The sequence below is a fragment of the Erpetoichthys calabaricus genome, chromosome 7, assembly GCF_900747795.2.
Source record: "Erpetoichthys calabaricus chromosome 7, fErpCal1.3, whole genome shotgun sequence".
Classification (NCBI taxonomy): Eukaryota; Metazoa; Chordata; class Cladistia; order Polypteriformes; family Polypteridae; genus Erpetoichthys; species Erpetoichthys calabaricus.
The window spans coordinates 162,257,793-162,276,703 of record NC_041400.2 but is presented as its reverse complement, the minus strand read 5'-3'; positions in this window follow the sequence as shown (position 1 = coordinate 162,276,703).

Here is an 18,911-nt window from a genome sequence, read left to right as displayed (position 1 = left end):
TCTTTGTGAATTACCCCTTGGGATTAATAAAGTATCTATCTATCTATCTATCTATCTATCTATCTATCTATCTATCTATCTATCTATCTATCTATCTATCTATCTATCTATCTATCTCTTAGAAATACTATGCAACCAAAGTTGTATAAATCTGTTAGTGTAAAAAGCATAATCTGTGTCAAAAACAATGACATGTAGCTTAATTAATATCAGCCATATATGGCAATACAGTTACATTAAATGAAGATGGTTTATACTGGTTTATTTCTTGGAAATTCAAGTTGCTGTTCACTATAATGTTCACTGGTTTCATTAATTTTTCAATTTTTAGAAAGTGCAGTAAATTTGACCTATGCATAACCTAGTATTATAAGTAGTATGTTAGTAAGTATTGTATATTTATTTATTTTGAAACTGTATATAAAGTTCAGCTTTTGATTCACTTGTTCTTAGTAAGAAAATGCTTTGTTGTGAGAACAATGATTAAAACATATGACATTCCCCTTTGACATATTACAGAAATAAAACAGCTATAGATTATAGATTGGGTATAGTTTTATATTACTTGCTCAATGATAAAGTCTGGAAAGATTCTAAGTTAGAAATAGGCATGCATATGGGCTATTTCAAGATCGAGACTGAACAGTCAAATAATTTGTAACAGTCACTCTAAATGGAATGTGATACCCTGGCTCAAAATAATTGACAAGCTGCCACATTTAATGAAAGCCATATTGATAGATAATGTGTCGTGCTGCTCTCTTTTGTTTTATGACTGCCCTGATATGGTAGGTTAACAATCTGATCTTGCAAGTGGCATGCTTATTTTTTGTATGGTAATACACTGTACATATGCTGTTTTTGCATTTTATTAGAGGTTTCCAATGTTTTCAGCTAGCTTTCTCACCTCTTTTGCCCAAAATGCTGCCAAACAGAGTTAAATTTAACATGCTCCATTTTCACTGAAGGCATTTAGTCTGCTTCTGGATATAAAACAATCTGACAAGTTCAGTGGCTTAACTACAGTAATCCCTCCTCGATTGCGGGGGTTGCGTTCCAGAACCTCCCGCGAAAGGTGAAAATCTGCGAAGTAGAAACCATATGTTTATATGGTTATTTTTATATTGTCATGCCTGGGTCACAGATTTCCACAGAAACACAGGAAGTTGTAGAGAGACAGGAGCTTTATTCAAACACTGCAAACAAACATTTGTCTCTTTTTCAAAAGTTTAAACTGTGCTCCATGACAAGACAGAGATGACAGTTCCATCTCACAATTAAAAGCATGCAAACATATCTTCCTCTTCAAAGGAGTGCACGTCAGGAGCAGAGAATATCAGAGAGAGAGAAAAGCAAACAAATCAATAGGGCTGTTTGGCTTTTAAGTATGCGAAGCACCACGGCACAAAGCAGTTGCAATGAAGGCAGCAGCTCACACCCCCTCCGTCAGGAGCAGAGAATGTCAGAGAGAGAGAGAGAGACTGAGAAAAACAAACAAGCAAAAATCAATACGTGCCCTTCGAGCTTTTAAGTATGCGAAGCACCGTGTAGCATGTCGCTTCACGAAGCAGCTGCACAGAAGGGAGCAACGTGAAGGTAATCTTTCAGCATTTTTAAACGAGCGTCCGTATCGTCTAGGTGTGCGAACAGCCCCCCTGCTCACACCCCCTCCGTCAGGAGCAGAGAATGTCAGAGCAAGAGAGAGAGAGAGAAAAGTAAGTTGGGTAGCTTCTCAGCCATCTGCCAATAGCGTCCCTTGTATGAAATCAACTGGGCAAACCAACTGAGGAAGCATGTACCAGAAATTAAAAGACCCATTGTCCGCAGAAATCCGCGAACCAGCAAAAAATCCACGATATATATTTAAATATGCTTACATATAAAATCTGCGATAGAGTGAAGCCGCAAAAGTCGAAGCGCAATATAGCGAGGGATTACTGTACTGCCTTCTGTTGTCAATTTAAATGAAAAACATGTATCAAAGTACTGTAAGTCTGTAGTAGATGTAGCAATGCACTACAGCACTTAAATGTTTTGATGCAAATTTGAATTAATTTATAATCAAACTGCCTCGCAGTTAGGAGACCCGGGTTCGCTTCCCGGGTCCTCCCTGCGTGGAGTTTGCATGTTCTCCCCGTGTCTGTGTGGGTTTCCTCCGGGCGCTCCGGTTTCCTCCCACAGTCCAAAGACATGCAGGTTAGGTGGATTGGCGATTCTAAATTGGCCCTAGCGTGTGCTTGGTATGTGGGTGTGTTTGTGTGTGTCCTGCGGTGGGTTGGCACCCTGCCCGGGATTGGTTCCTGCCTTGTGCCCTGTGTTGGCTGGGATCGGCTCCAGCAGACCCCCGTGACCCTGTGTTCAGATTCAGTGGGTTGGAAAATGGATGGATGGATGGATATTGTTAATGGCTATAAGTTAATTGAATAAGGGAAATCATTAACATCCCCGATTGCTCTACCTACTGTACATCCCTTGAAACCCAAAAAACATGCCTCATTCCTATAAAAGTTGAAGGAACACATTGAAAATCATAATTTTCTTGCTTTAAAATGTCTTTTGTAGTTATTTAGTTATTCGTTTAACTTTGTTGTTTGCAAGCGTAAGATAAACAACAGCGGTCTTATGGCACTGAACTACTAGTGAATGATAAAATTGGAGAAGTCACATCATGTAGAAATTACAACACTTTTTATACATGGTCCCACTGTTTCATTTTGCACTAGCAAAACAAGAGTTGGTGGTGGACTTCCGGCGTGACAAATGGCCTCTGAGAGCAGTCACTATTGAAAGGTTGGATGTGGAATTGGTGCAGAGCTAAAAGTAACTGGGAATTCACATAAACAGCAAGCTGAACTGGTGTGAAAACACAGTGGAACAGTTCATGAAAGGCCAGAACAGACTGAGGAGATCCAAGGCTTCCAGCAACCTGCTGGAAATGTTCTACCAGTCCATAGTAGCCAGCATATTATTCTATGTTGTGGTCTTCTGGGGAAGCAAATTGAATTCAAAAGATGCACAAACTGAACAAACTTATAAGGAAAGTCTCCTCCACCACAGGGCTAAACCTGGATACATTGGAAGCTGTTGTGGAAAAGAGGATGGTGGCAAAACTGGATACATTCATGAAAATCTCCTCCATCCCCTCCAGGAGGCACGCTGTTAAACTTTTAGCCACAAGCTCATTCCAGGCAAGCACTTCAAAGTGTTCATGGTATTTAAGTCAATTTTGCTATTTCTGTACAATATACATTTATTTATTTAGATATTTATTGTTTGATTTTATTACTTGTCCTGTGAGACTAGGTATGCTTCTGCTGATGTATGTATCTAAATTACCTCTTGGGATTAATAAAGTTTATCTAATATAACCTAATCTAAGATGGCAACAAACTCTGGACAAAGCACATCAAAGGGAAGACCTACTGGTACAATCACCGCTTAGCATGGTATGCATATCTTCAGTCCATGGAAGTCAAACCAGAGTACTGACAAAATATACACAGACATGAGGAGAATATGCAAACCCAACATAGATAGGCCAGAGATCTCAACTTGGGAGTCTGGAGCTATGAGGAGGTGTGCACTCACCACTGCAGCACTGTGCTATCCTAAAGCAAATATTGTATGGTATTAAGGGTTACTGGCACAGTACTACCATTGTAAGTGCTAATGGGCATGTGGCTTACCAAGGGTTTTCAGTTTTTAAAAGATCTTTGAAACCAAGAATGCTTGTGCACATATAGATCTTCCTTTGCCTAACCGATGGGCCTGGTATGAACGTACATGAGAAGTGTCTCAGACAGAGTTCTATATTATTAAGATGGTGAATTTTCTTTTAAAATTATCGTGGGGGAATAGTTTAGGTGTCCTATGTAACATACTTCCTTACCTGGTAAAACATCAGAACAAATACCTGTGGTTCTCTGCCCCTTTTCCAGTAGTTCTTACTTTGTTCTTAGCATATTTCCCCAAGAGGAGGCAGAGTGAACTGTGACACCAATAGGAACTGTATGAGATCAATGACTTGTTGCTGCTAGTTTGAGCCCAGGAAATATAAGTATGAATTGGATGATTCTATACATACCCTCTATACACATCCTATATTTATACCAACAAAAAATCCAAAAGTTCTGGTCTGTCTAAAAATCCTTTCTTGACAGCCTAGAGGGTGACTGTAAAATAAATAGCTCAAAAAATTAATGAACACTTTGAAAACACATCAAATCTCAATGGGAAAAATAATCATGCTGTATATCTATACTGGTATGGACCGGATAACGTGTTTGGAACAAAAGGATGCCACATAGTTTGATGGAAATGAAAATGATCAACCTACAGAGGGCTGAATTCAAAGACACCCTGAAAATCAAAGTGAAAAAATGATGCGGCAGGCTAATCCATTTTGCCAAAATTTCATTGCAGCAACTGAAAATCATACTCAGTAGTTTGTATGGCCCCCATGTGCTTGTATGCATGTCTGACAACGTCGGGGCATGCTTCTAATGAGAAAACGGATGGTGTCCTTGGGGATCTCCTTCCAGATCTGGACCAGGGGATTACTGAGCTCCTGGACAGTCTGAGGTGCAACCTGGCGGTGTCGGATGGACCGAAACACAATGTCCCAGACATGTTCTATTGGATTTAGGTCAAGTGAGTATAGGGGCCAGTCAGTGGTATCAATTCCTTCATCCTCAAGGAACTGCCTGCATACTCTCGCCACATGAGGCCGGGCATTGTTGTGCACCAGGTGGAACCCAGGACCCACTGCACAAGCACAGAGTCTGACAATGGGCCCAAGGATTTCATCCCGATACCTAATGGCAGTCAAGGTGCCGTTGTCTATCCTGTAGAGGTCTGTGCATCCCTCCATGGATATGCCTCCCCAGACCACCACTGATCCACCACCAAACCGGTCATGCTGAACGATGTTACAGGCAGCATAATGTTCTCCGCAGCTTCTCCAGACCCTGTCACATCTGCTCAGGGAGAACCTGCTCTCATCTGTGAAAAGTACAGGGTGCAGAGGTGGACCTGCCATTTCTGGTATTCTATGGCAAATGCCAATCAAGTTCCATGGTTCTGGGCAGTGAGCACAGGGCCCACTAGAGGACGTCGGGTCCTCAGGGCACCCTCATGAAGTCTGTTTCTGATTGTTAGGTCAGAGACATTCACACCTGTGGCCTGCTGGAGGTCATTTTGTAGGGCTCTAGCAGTGCTCATCCTGTTCCTCCTTGCCCAAAGAAGCAGATAACGGTCCTTCTGATGGGTTAAGGACCTTCTACGGGCCTGTCCAGCTCTCCTAGAGTAACTGCCTGTCTCCTGGAATCTCCTCCATGCCCTTAAGACTGTGCTGGAAATTCACAGCAAACCTTCTGGCAATAGTACGTATTGATGTGCTATCCTGGAGATGTTGGACTACCTGTGCAACCTCTGTAGGGTCCAGGTATCGCCTCATGCTACCAGTAGTGACACTGATCGTAACCAAATGCAAAACTAGTGGAAAAAAAATTCAGAAAAGAGGAGGAGGGAAAAAAGTCAGTGGCCTCCACCTGTTAAACCATTCCTGTTTTGGGGGTCGTCTCATTGTTGCCCCTCTAGTTCACTTGTTGTTAATTTTATTAACACCAAAGCAGCTGAAACTAATTAACAACCTCCTCTGCTACTTAACTGACCAGATCAATATCCCAGAAGTTTCATTGACTTGAATGTTATACTCTGATTAGAAAGTGTTCCTTTAATTTTTTGAGTAGTATATACATTCTGTGTGCCTGCTTTTTAAATTTAGCCATGGTTTAAACTGTAGCTGTGTCTAATAGACAAAACAGCCTTAAACTAAACACTTTGCAAATTGGTGTATTTGCAAAAGGCTCCAGAGGGGAGGATAAATCCTAATAAGGCAACTTCTTCACCTAATTTACTGTCTTGTATTAGTAAATATTTAGGAAACTCTTTGTAAATTCAGCTAGCCTTTAGCTGCATTGCTAAGTTATTGAATTTATGCACTGGTAATGGAAGCTTCATTGGAAACTTCTATCCAAAGTATTGAATCTTACAGAATATGCTGAGCTCTGCAGAAAGTTGGTATACTTGAAAATATTGTCTGGTGCAGAATTAAATGTTTATATTGTCATTATACCTTAGATTACAATATAAAACAATTGCTAATCTAGAATACTGTGTATCACTTGGCAGGAGGGCTTTTCAAAAGAAAGGTAATATAATCTCATACATCTGTACATTTATTCACTGGCACACACACTTATGAGCAATACATAGAAAAGTAGTTGTAGACTTTGATATTGTCTTTGTCATCTTCAGATGTGTCCAGTCATTTGTTCCTTTGTGGCATTATGAGATCCACCCTTTTCCAAAATAAAACATTGTTAGGGTACTGCAGGCAGAATGTGAAAAGTTATGAACAGTATATCAACATCAGCTGGGTGGTAGATATTCCATGCAACGTGTTGTAAGATCTAATGGGTGTTTCTTTTCTTTTTTTTTTTTTAACATGGTTCTTGGACCAAGCACCTCTGTTATATTTGACCGTGTTTTGAAACTTTCTGCTATTTTCATAGTGGTGTATGCAACAGTAAACTTTCAATCATATCATCAAATGACCTGAGACATAATGATACTTACTGTAATATATTAATAGCTATGCTTATGCACAAACTCTTTGTATAAAGAGAGCGGAAATGTTATCTTACATTTTTGAAATAACTTCTTTCAAATACATAGCAGGCTCACATTACCAAACAAAACTAAAGCAATAAGCAGTAACAATAAATGTCAATGAAAATTAAATACTGGATGTAAATATGCAGCATGCATCTCACGGAACAAGTAACCATCATTGTACTCAGTGTGTATAGAATTGTTGGTAATATTTAGTGAGTGGACAAGACACTTTAATAAGACCTGAGTGAATAACATTTGTCTTTTCATTGGATGCTGCAGTATGTGGAGATCTGAAGCAATGAAAAATGATTTCTTTAGGCATATCTTGTCATAAATGACCTATTTAGATGGGAGCCTGGTTCTAATTATGTACTGGGCAATTTTAACCGAGTCTGCATGGTCACAGTTCAGCTGCCATGCAAGTATGCTCTTCAGATTTGTACAAGTATGTGTTAACAGATCTGGGATGCTACATTAGCCTCTCCTTTTTTGTACTTTATAATAGTGAGGTTGTAGGATGCTTATATGGCAGAGACCAAATTCATTGCATTGGAAAAGGGACAAAATCATGGTGCCTTGAAAATTTGTTTCATGCTAATGTGAAAACTGTAACTGTCAGATGATGATCAAAAATAATTTTTTCAGTCCTTGTTTTGGTAAGTGAACCCCTTTTCTTAATATTTTAGACTCACTAACTTACAGTGGTCTTTTGTTTTAGTTGGTTGCTCATTGGTTAAATATTTATTTAACAGCCATGTAATTAATAGATAAAGCATTCATTAAATATTAGTAATGGGGCTACTTGAACAGCCATGAGGTCAGACCATTTAACATTCTTTTCATACCACTCATGCTGAATATTTAATTTTTTAAATTTATTTCTCTAGTGGGGTGTAAGGAACCTTTACAAATAGATAACCCATGAGCAACATAAATATGTAGTGTTTGTTCGTAGTTGTCAGAGTAGGAGTCTTCTTATTAGGTGGAATCTGGTGCCCTGATGTAAAATTATTAGTAGTAACCACAGTTACAGAGTGACCATGTGCTTAATGAGTTGGCCTTAATCTCACAAGGTCACAGGTTCAAATTCCACCCCTGACCCTGTGGGACTTTAAGCAGTTGACCTGACTTACTTATGCTTGGAATGAAGAAAAATGTGTGCGTTAGTAACTATTTATGTATTAAAACGTGTAACAAATAATGTGTAAATGCTTTTTCTGGGTGATTAGTTAATTACTAGTATATTAAGTAATTTTTGGGTGACATGAACTGAGTTACCTTGGTCCTCATAATAATGATGTTCACATCTCTATTGTATGATTTCTAAGATTTTTAAATTAAGATTGCTTTTAGTTCAAATAACTACAATGCTACTTATAAACCCATCTTTCTTCTTATCATTAATTGGTGGACTTCCAGTTTTTAACTTAAAGGATTACATATTGTACAGTACATACAATACTGTGTGCTGCTATACTTCAGCACCTTCTGAGGCTATTTTTGAGATATATTTTGTAAATAAATTATATTCATCTTAAATTTACTCTGAGTCTTAATGTGAAGATCAGTTACAATAAAATTACAACGTAATTTTCTGTTATTACTTGTTTTTTTCCAAAACAAACTCTTTTCAGATACCAGATACCATCTGCCCTCTGGTATTCATTAGTTCTTATCACCAACATTCTCCTGTGAACATTTAATAAAATGTATTGTTGTCCCCCAGAAATGCTATAGTTTTCCACCTTAATAAAAGGATAAGTGTCTGTGTGTCTTTCACTGTGTCTGTCTCATTGCTGTGTCTTTGTCATTCCAACAGATGTTGCATCACAAATGTTAATACTACTTTTATAAAACCCATACCAGAGACATTTGCATTTCACGGTGCACTGCAAACACTAACACTGTGGTCTGCATTGATTACTTAGATTTCAAACCATCTCAGGTGGGTAGCACATTCATAGAAATGACAAATGAAGTCAAGAACTGTTAGTGTTGTTAAAGGATAAATTTAGTATTTTACAAGTCAAAGTTATTTCTTCGCAACCATTTGTGTATGATTATTATTATTATTATTAGTTTATTACTATTATTAGTTTACCACATAAAATTGAGTGCTAAAGTAAAGCATATTTTATTAATTTAAAAAAAAAAACTAGCCTGCTTTTGGGTTTTATAATGGAACTAATGGGAAAATTATCCCATTTTGAAGAAAAGACTTAAAGTTTACTGAATGCTTGCATTTTTCATGCTAGAAATGTTAATGAGTATTGATTATGTCTTGAAATTTCACACGTATTAACAGTGTATCCATGTCATTTTATACGAAGGAGAGAGAACATTGAACACATGTGTAATGTGCAATCAAGTGACTAGAGCTGAACAGATGTTATAGGCTTCCATCCATCTTCCTAGCCGACTTATACATGGCAGGGTTGCTGGGCTGGTGGAGCTTATCCCTGCAAGGCAGAAAAAATCCCCAGACAGGACACAAGTGCATCATTATGCGAACACACAGACTCACACATACACATTAGGGCCATTTTAGCATAGCCAGTTCACCTAGGTTTAATCAATTTTTAAGTTTAGTACAGGGTTTGTAGCATAAGCAGAGTGGTAATGCATAGCTGTCATTCCTGCCTCACAGTGACAGGTTCTACATGAAGTCTACATGTTTTTCCCGTGTATGTACAAATTGATTAGTAAAAGTCAGTGCCAATGCTCAAAAAGTCCTCAGTTTTTTCTATTACCATATCTTCAGGAAGAGTGACTCATCATACATTAAAACATTTGATAAATGTTCTGTGACTTTTTTTTTTATCATTTTAGTGGAAAATGGGGCCTTGACTCTATCTAGGTGCCAGGTACCTTGACTCTATCAAAAATCTAAGGCTTTTACTTAAAGTACAATGAAGTGTAATCAGTTCAGTTCACGTCTATTGTTATGTGTACAAAGTGCCACTTGGTGTGCATGGCACTTCATGGAGGTTTTCATAACTCCACTTACAATGCCTGCTTCAAACAGGTGAACCAGCAAGAAATATATCATTATCTCAAGAAAACAGTATCAAGAAGGTGTTATAAAATGTATTGTTTCTACTTTATGGTTATTGTCACAAGCATGCCCCAGAAATGCACAAGGCATGTTTTCTTAAGTCAGATCATTTGCTACTTCAAAATGGATGTGTCCAGTCGGTTTTAAGGCTTTTCTTCACAATGGGACCCCATTCACCATTAACTACATTATAAAATGCAAGAGTGATTCTTAATTATACTGTACATAAAATTCTAACATTAGAGTCTAAATAGAAAAAGAAAATGGATGGATAGACAAAAGTAGTACATATAGATCATCAAAATGTTCTACCAATAATGAGTGAATTAATATCTCTGCATTTGGATATGCACTGTAAAAGAATGTTATTCTGCTCAATACTTTCAGACATTTTAAAAGCCCTTCTGCCAAAGAACAAATAAACTTTTCTGGCCTTCAACCTTTTTACATAATGTATTTAATAATATGTTCATGTGCCTTCTTTAATAGAAAATATAGGAGCAGTTTTCATAATATTGTCTTTTACATCAGTATCATGTTATAATAAATGAAACAATGTTCTGCTGCGGCATTCACTGTCGTTTACTAAATGCTACGTATTGTAAAATGTTTTGAACACTCCAGGAGAACTTCTTTTAAGATAATGTTGGAAATTGCTCTGAACATATTTTTTCATTCCTCCTGTGAGGTTCTTTCAGGTTAGATTTTAGATTTTTCTTGGTTGTTTTCCTGGAAACTTTTACTTAAACTGTTCCTGAGGTTTTACTGTTAAATAAAATGTTAATTGCTAGAGCTAGAAGCACACAAAGCTGTACTGTCTTCATGTTGTTAGAGTTCTTTTTAATGTACTTGATTCAGTAATATTATTTATTTCTTTTCTTGTATTTATTCATTAGTTTTAATTATTCTGTCTGAATTTTTTTGACAAATGAATACGACTGTTTAATACAACTGAGTCAAATTTTTCAAAAGTTAAAATGAAAAATAAAATAAAACAAATATGTAGAGAAAGCCTCATTAATCCTAATGGGAAATTCATTTGGTAATGTGTGCTACAAGTAAATGACAAAACTATCAAAAAAATTAGAAACCCATGTACATTAAGTCACAAATATATAAAATAAATGAAAATTTAAGACATTCATTCTTCTTGATCTTATCAATTAAAGTTCTTATTCAAGCTAATCTTTACTATTAAACAGCCTAACTGGTAATGGCACAGTTTGCTAATACCACTTTTTTGTATTATATAATTGTATTGCTCATTAGACTACTAAAGCCCAGAGGTGTTTAATTATTTTTATGCAGAGTTGGTGCTGTACATAGTGTGCTGGCTCACTGATCCAGCATCCTGGGTTTGAGCGGGTACTCTTAGTACGTTTGAGTATGTTTTCTCCAGGCCTGGGTGAATTTTTGTCTGGTTTTTCTGGTTTTCCTTCCATACATCTAAAGCCGTATAGGTTAGGTTGAATGTCCGTGTGTTAGTGTGGGCAGTTTGTGGGTGTGTGCATGAGTTGTCCCTACAATGTGCTGACATCCTGTCTCAGGGTGGTAGCTCTCTTGCACCCTAGTTGTTGCCAGGTAGGCATCAGGACCCGGATTGACTTTGGGAATTTTATATTATGTTATGTTGGCAAAGTGCAAATATGGTCACAAATATGGACACTGTACCCCTAATCAGGAAAAGCAGTTTAAAAATAAGTGGATTGTTAATCATATTGGAAGAAACTGAATACTGTATTACATGTTTGTATCCGTAGTTAATTTACCATTAGCCAAATTAAGTGACATTAGTTGTTTCAAAAGTTTATGTTTCAAGTTCATGATATTCTTTTTGGCTTATCTTCATATAGAGGGTGAAGAATCAGTGGGGTTTCAAATACATGCCTTAATCGGTAAATGAAAGTTGTGGGTGAAAAGCCACAAAACAAAAAATCCTAGGGTGAGTCCATTGCATAAATACTTGAAATTCTCTTCTTTATTAACATGCAAGTGTTGTAGCATACATTGCAGCCTAAGAGTATGTACATCTGTTACACTTTCACATACTTTGTTTTTCTTACTCGACTGGACATCAAGCAGTATAAATCCAGTGTACATTAAGAATTTAGTCAGATCGTGTGTTTTTTTTGATAATTAGCATTGAACCTAAATTCTTAATATTATGTGAAGAATAAGTGATTAAATAGCTCTTTTTCCGCCTGTTTACTTCTCACTGTGATGGTTGTCAAACTGCTAGTTTATTCTTTTTCTGTGGTTGTGTGAGATGGAGAGGAGAAAAATGCTGCTGTTACAGAACAAGAAAGACACTACCAAAATCAGGAAGTGCATTGCATTTTATTGGCAGGAAAGTGGAAGTGAAATGCTATGATTGGGTTACACCCTGAATCCTGGATGGGACTAGTAAGAAAAATGTATAAACATAGATTGAGAGCTTGTGACTTTGTCTATTCAATACTTGGACATCTAATCAAGGTTCTCTAATCAGTGACTACTGTATACTGATAATGCTTTCATCTCTCTTGTAAATATAATGATTATGTTTTGAATTTGTAGATTAGTTTCAAGACTAGAGACTGCACTAGAGACTGTGGAGCACATAGCAGGTTAAGATATAAGGGTATCCTTATACCTTATACCTTTAAAATACAAGCACCTGCTTTACTCATAAGGAGGCTTTGATTTATTTAGTAAAGTAAATCCTTTTATCAAAATCTAATTTATGTTTTTATGTACTTTAGCAACATAGAACTCATCCTATTGGTAGTAAGCACTGGCATGTCCTGATTGCAAAATTCAACTAATTTAGCGGAACACAAGGTAGAAAACACTGTGTAAGAACTTGTCAACTTGAGGACCAGGAACAAAACAATAAATTAGCTGCACAGTTAGAGATGTGTTTTAACTTTGCTCTTCTTAATTTAAAAGTAATATGATTATGATCATGATCATATATTTGGCTGATGTGTTTATTCAAAGTGACTAAAATGATTCGGATACAACTGTTTACAGTTTTTATTCTCTTTTTACAATTGAAATGCAGACTTGGTAAATTACACAGGGACATTCATTGAGTCGCAGGTGGGAATTGAAATGGCATCCTTCGGAATTTAAAGTTGTTGGGGTTCAAAGTAAGTGTACAGACAAAACTAAATGCTCATGAGTGGCCTCTTATTGTTTTCTTCTTTCTTTGTTAATAAATTCATTCAAGCCAAAGAACTATGTAGTATGTGGTTTGCATACAGGTTAATGGAAGAAGGTTCAGCTCATGGGGTACACTAACTCTCTAAACTTTCATGCATTACTTTCTTGCAATTTCAGCTGTGCTATGTATTATCATTCACTATTGTATACATAAACTATAAAAAGTGTTCACTCCTTTGAAAGTTTTCACATTTTATTATTATGTTATACAACATTGAATCACTGTGTGTTTAATTTGGCTTTTTATCACTGATCATCAGAAAAAAAAGACTCTTTCATGTTAAAATGAAAATAAATATGTACAAAGTGATGTAAATTATTTACAGTTATAAAATACAGAATAATTAATCATGTAAGTATTTATCCCTTATAAGTCAGTATTTAGAAGATGTACCTAAGGCATTGTATTTTCAGGATTTGTGAAACATACTGTCCTTTTAGTAGATTGGCCTCCTACGGCACCTTAAGATTAACACACGCAGTAATAAACACAAATAGAGATCCTAGCCAGACAAAGATTCGAGTGACGCCCAACTGCCAGTCACCCTGCAATATTCCACATAGGATCCTCTTCACTGAAATACATATAAGAGTGATTCCAAATGCCTGTCACTCTTAGTACTCCACAAAGGGGTTCACTATCACCAGCACTGACAAACATACAGGTGTCCTTGCAACACACAAAATCTCAACACCCTTTTGATTATATACCACTTACCAACCAATTGGATCTTACCTCTATTACACTTGTTCTTTGTGTTGAGGTTTGACCTCTCGGCCTTTATAACCCTGTGGACATGAAAGCATCAATCTTCCCACACTAGGTGCCACTTGTCTACAGACAGATGATCTCTATTGAACTAAATATGTGACTTCTAAAATCAATTGACTAAACAACTGATGATTTAGGTTTGTAATACTTATATTATCAGTTATTTTGCGTTTTATAATTGTAATTAATTTAGACTACTTTGCAGAGATCTGTTATCACATTGACATTAAATAATCTTTTTTGTTTGATCAGTGTTAAAACAACCAAATTAATTTTACAGTGATTTAATGTTATACTGTATAATAATGTTTTGGCTTGGTAGAGTAATATATGGCAGCACGGTGGCGCAGTGGGTAGCACTGCTGCCTCGCAGTTGGGAGATCTGGGGACTTGGGTTCGTTTCCTGGGTCCTCCCTGCGTGGAGTTTGCATGTTCTCCTTGTGTCTGCGTGGGTTTCCTCCGGGCGCTCCGGTTTCCTCCCACAGTCCAAAGACATGCAGGTTAGGTGGATTGGCGATTCTTAATTGGTCCTAGTGTATGCTTGGTGTGTGGGTGTTGTTTGTGTGTGTCCTGCGGTGGGTTGGCACCCTGCCCGGGATTGGTTCCTGCCTTGTGCCCTGTGTTGGCTGGGATTGGCTCCAGCAGGCCCCAGTGTCCCTGTAGTTAGGAATATAGCGGGTTGGAAAATGGATGGATGGAGTAATATATTACTCCACTTTCCCCTTTTGTATTATTAATATGTAGCCTTTCTCAGAATGCCTCTAATCTCACAGACTTACCACTGTTTATAAGGTATTGTCCCATATAACTTCTCCCCACCTTCCCTTCTACATCTATAATCTCAGGCAATTAAGTGTAGTAAAAGACAAGCAGGAGTTAAGTTACAATTTAAACAATGTATTATTGATAATATTCATAAATAATAACAATATGCAAAGTACATTTGAATATTGGCAACAATACAACCTGTTAAATGGTGATGTGTAGTTTCAGGTGTCACACAGACTTGTTAATTACTTAAAATGTCTCTAGTTAAGGCATCATTTGAGGTCAGCTTTCTTCAGAACAGGCCGCATGTCTGTCTCAATATGGCTGTTGAGCTGTGCTCTTCATTGTGTTGTCCTTTTTGGTTCATCAGTTTGATAAGAGAGTTTTGTCCAACCCCTAGAGCCAATAGGGCATCATAGTACTTAAAAGCTTCTGATACAAGCCAGTTCCAATCAGCCATACTTCAGACAAATGGGGGAATAGAACACCTTCACACCTGCCATCCCCCAAAACCATATGTTAAGGTAAAGCTTGGCAGTTAGGCAGTCTGGCTTTCCTATGGGGGTTGACTGAGAAACAGCAGAGAAACATTAGCCAAACTTGTCTGAAGCATGACATGCTTCTCAATAATGTAACACTAATATTACATTGCTTTGCCTAAGTTACAAATAAAGATATATAAAATATTTATCAACTTTTATGCAAAATATCACATCACAACAAATAATAAAATGTGAAAACTTTCAAGTAACTGTAAAAGGTTATAATGGTGTCATATACAGTATAAAACTGTATATTGTGCTGTTAATTTCATTTAGTTTTTGTGATATATTTGAATATAACACCAAGAGCAATTGGAAGTAATATTGCCTGGCAGTAAAGTTCAAGTTCATAAGTTAATACAAGATATGTTAGAAACATTTTAGCTGCTACATACTAGTTTAAATGACTAAATACTGCAAGTTCTGTATAACATCTTTTAGATATACAATCTTTAGAGGGTTGACTTGAACGTATAATACAGCTGTACTTATCCTATATGATTGAACATTTCATGATGTTAATACTGCTGCTTAAGATTTTTTGTTATTTTGAAGTAAAATGGATTAAAATAAAATCAGATTACAACTCCAGCACATGATGTGATCAATACAAAGGACAATGCACAAATAAGATTCTCTTTTTTTAACCACATGCCATTAAGTTAATATTTTCTAATGTTTTTATTAGAGAGTAGAGCTGGCATAGGAGCAGACATGACTTTGTACTGGAGGACATTAGGCATGGAGTGAAAGATGAGGAGTATCTATTTATGAGGAATTGCTTTCCTATGATCTGACTCAGATCACATTTTAACTTTTACTCAAGTAAAGTGATAGCAGGATAGGCTGTATCCATATGGTATTAGTCATAAAAATCCTATCACAGATAGGGTTGATCTTTAACTCCTTCACTACCTCCCACAGCAGAAAGCTTTTTCCATATTTAGTAAAAAAAAAAAAAAAAAAAAAAGAAAACTGACATATATTTACTTGACCTACAGAATATTCCCAGTTAATTCATTAGATTTTTCTATGGAAAGCCCCCAAATTACAAGTGTAACATAAAGGACATAGGCATGTGGTATGTGGCACTATTGTTCACATATTTGGTGGAAAAGCATTTGCCTTCCAAACCCAAAACTGTACTCTCTCTATCCAGATGATGAATATTTTAAGCAGATACATGTACCCACAAGCATTGTATGACTCCGGCTATAACAGAATTGTTCACTTTAAGTTATAAATAGCAAATGTATTTTTTGATACTATAAAATCACACAGTTAAAAGTAACTAAATGTTCGAAGGGGGTAACCAATGTAATATGTGCTACATTTTAAACATATCCAAAGTCAGTCCCTAAAATTTTTGATCACACTTGATACAGTGATCTTCTGATTATCTTTCATGACTTGATAGCTTCTTGCAGTGAAAGTGAACTTAATAATTGACAATATTGTTGATAATGAAATAGGAAACTTATTCCCATTTTTTATAGATTGGCAGCAAATTGAGTCATGATGGCAAAGAATGCAGTAGGAGATTACCCCTGGAAGTTTCGGTCCATTCTTACGTTCTGTTGAGCATTTCTGAAAGTATTCTATATTCTTCAACTTCTATTTTGTCATCGAAAACATGTACTAATATTTCAACTGTTGGAAGCTGAAAAAATGTATTTTTTGTTGAAATGGATACCAGGTTGAAATTTCAGATTCATATGCAACAAGTGGAAGCACAGTCATAATAACACTCTACACAATAATGCCAAGAGGTTAAAATATACAAAAATTTTAAAACATACATAGAGTTGTACAGATTGAAGAATCCAAAGTATAAACTAACCTCTGCTGCTGTGCTGAGCATGACTATTTTATCTATTTGCCTACATCAAAGGCTTCCTCAAAAACTTCAATGTTTACCTCCCGTCTCTGTTACACACATTCAGACCTTCCTTCTTTAAAATCATTTATTGGTGGAGTTGTCTGTGTTCTCTTAGTTCATTGTCATATTGAAATGTGAAGTTAGTCTCTATCCTCAGTTTTCTGGAAAAGAGCACCATCAAAATAAACTATCCATTTTTCCTTCAGCCTTGACCAGAGCTTCAGTCTCTGTTGAAGAGTCATAGTCTCAACCCAGCTTAAGAGTGGATATTTGGATTTTTTGTTTGTTTTTTATTTTTTTAGATTAATATCTTTAACCTTGGATGGCTTTGTGGACACAATGTTTAGCACTGCTGCTTCATGGATCCAGCACACTGGCTTTGAATACCACACTCTGTCATTTCTGTGTGGAGTTTGTATGTTCTTTGTGTTTGTGTTGTTTAATCTGATTCCTCGTGTTTACGTCATACATCCCCAAGATGTGCTGGTGAGTCTAATTTCTGGCTCCAAACTGACCTACATAAGTGTGAGTGTGTGCATGCATGGGTCGGCCCTGTGATGGACTGGCAACCTGTTATGGGCTATGTCATTTCTGCTGCTCAGGGCTGTTCTTGTGCCCCACAATCTTGAATTGAATTAAGTAAGCTTTTCTGAAATTGTCAATGGTGGAATGATCAGAAAAATGAAAATAGTTACATAATACTCAAAAGCGATTGATTGATATTTCTATACTTATATAGCATGTAGATTCTAGAGGGTACTGTGGAGCTGATCCCAAAGTCAAATAAGACCTAATGATGCCAAGGTGAAAACAAAATAGTGTTTTATTACTAAGAGAAGGTAATTCACTCAAGGCAACAATGTATAAAAAATAAAAAACAATAAACCTAAGTGCCCTATTGGGTCTGCCTGAGTGTGAGATGGACACTGTTTACCTCCAGTGCTGAGTGGTCCACTTTCCTACACATAAATCCCCTTTTCTTAGCTCATATCATCCAGTTAGGCTCAAAGGTTTTTCAGTATTGGTATGGCAGTATTGGGCAGACTGGGTGAGATGAAAGTATTTGGAGTACAAGTTGTATGTCTTTCTTTAAATATGACACTGATGAACATGGCAACCAAGATGTACAAAGCTTAGTAAACTGCCATAAATGAACCTGTGTGATTTTTAAATTTTGTATTTATTTTTTTGTAAAGAATCCAAAAAGCTACATTTTCGGAAAAAATAGCTTTTTTAACTGTGTCTTAATATTCAGATTTATATTTTTTATTGTTGTATAAATTGCATAGGACATGATTTTATACATGAAAATGTGGATCGAGTCATACTGATATTACTGGTATATTCATTTTAGAACTCTTTTGAGAAAACTGAATATAAACTAAAACCATATCCAACAATTTTTTATAAAATACAGATATTAGAGTATAAGTGGATATGTGTTTTTCTAAGATTTCCCACAGTGAAGATTTAACAATAGCACAAAAAGAATCTCTTTCACATTTAAATTAAGCCCAGATCCAAAAACATTTGAGATATAAATAGTACTTATAACAAGAAGTTATAATTTCTGGTTAGGGATGCCTAAAGTGGGATTGGGTGGATTTCTGAATGCTTTATCTTGTGGTGAACAAGATGCACGCCCATGCTGCTTGTAATGTGAGAATTCTAGCCCTAGCTCTCTAGCACATGCCAATATTTGTTTGTACATTTTCTGTTTCTTGGATATGGATGCAAGCAGTGTTTCTAATGACTATGTTGAGCTTGTTAAACAAAATATATGAATTGTTTTATCCAAGTATTTTTACTTAAATAAATGTGAAGATATTTATGTTGAAATTTGACTCACTAAAAGAATGTGTACATATACTGTGCATAGCAGTTTTTAAAACGGAATGCTTGGTTGGAATAAGTAGGTTCAGAAAATATATATGTAGCAACAACACATAATATACATGAAACAGAATGCTGTACTAACATGTGGTGTATATTGTCAAGGAATAGTGATGCCAT